Source organism: Myotis brandtii, unplaced genomic scaffold (assembly GCF_000412655.1).
Source record: "Myotis brandtii unplaced genomic scaffold, ASM41265v1 scaffold163, whole genome shotgun sequence".
Classification (NCBI taxonomy): Eukaryota; Metazoa; Chordata; class Mammalia; order Chiroptera; family Vespertilionidae; genus Myotis; species Myotis brandtii.
Genome location: NW_005355962.1, coordinates 1,746,986 through 1,748,116, shown reverse-complemented (window position 1 = coordinate 1,748,116; position 1,131 = coordinate 1,746,986). Strand labels below are relative to the sequence as shown.

At 46.0% G+C, this 1,131-nt stretch overlaps 1 pseudogene; it reads left to right on the top strand.

The window, feature by feature from the left end:
- The first annotated feature begins 399 nt into the window (after positions 1 to 399).
- LOC102257577 lies at positions 400 to 896 on the top strand (annotated as a pseudogene).
- Positions 897 to 1,131: the final 235 nt, after the last annotated feature.

Sequence of the window (1,131 nt, the reverse complement as noted above, 5' to 3'; positions counted from 1 at the left end):
AAAGCTCTTCTTAAATGTTTTAAAACCGTGTAAGAAGGTGCTTTCGAGAAGCTGGTAAGATATTATAAGGCTCTAGCAAAGCTTAGTTGGTTACCTTTTATAAACACTTTAAAATCTTTGGATCAAAGGAGCAATCTGTAGAAAACATTTTTGGCTGCTAACACAGAGTGCATATTCATATCTAGATTTTCTGTATTTTTATTTGAGTTCATAACTACTCTTTGTGGTGAATAAGGGGAAAACAAAAGATACATGCGAGATGTGTCCTTCCTAGAAAGCAAGTGTTGCCGATGGGAACAGTTTTCTAGAAATGAACAAGAAAAGGTGGGAGCAGCAAGCCTCAGAGTCATTTAAGTCCTAAGCTAGAGGAGAGGAAAGCAGGATCGCGGTGGAGAAGGTATGTCAGGCTTCCTGGCGACTGTGGGAGCAAGTGGCAGTGATGGGACAGAGCCAGGGGTTGAGACTCTGTCACCTATTACCCTTTGGAGGAGGTAGAGAAGGGCAACACCTTGAAGGAGACATGGCTGGTATTCCACGGGCCAGTCACTGATCCCACCTGCTCCCTTAACGAGCAACCTGGTGGAGAAGAGGTTCTGCTGGAACAAGCTGTTGCAGATGCGAGTGGAAGCTTCGAAGATGTAGGCCCTTCCTCTGATGCCAGAGAAAGGCCAAAGTGGTCCTATATTGTTAAGTGCATCCGAATGACCCAAAACCTGAAAGTCGTAGCAAGGGCCCTTTGATAAATAGTTGCTGATCAGGTTGGATTTTCCCCAATCATAGGTGCTGTTCTCTTAGGTTTCCTGTACCCGCCTTTACTGCCACCCGTTGGAAGGAAACCCTCCCGAAGAGGCCTTGCTGAAGTCTGGAAAGCGTTTCCACTTGGGAATGGAGACTAGAGACTGGTTTCCAGGCTGAAGAGGTGCTCCGTTCTCAAATCCTGACAACTGTATTCTTCCCCCTTGGAGCTCAGATGGTTGGCCACTCATCTACCTCAGACCTGGGGACATGTCCTTTTTTTCTCAGAGACTTTCTCCCAAAGCACCTGCTCATTGGCCCTGCCAATGTTTTCTCTCTTCACTGGCTTTCACAAGCACCTTTATATCGCAACATTTTCTGTTAATAATTGCAACC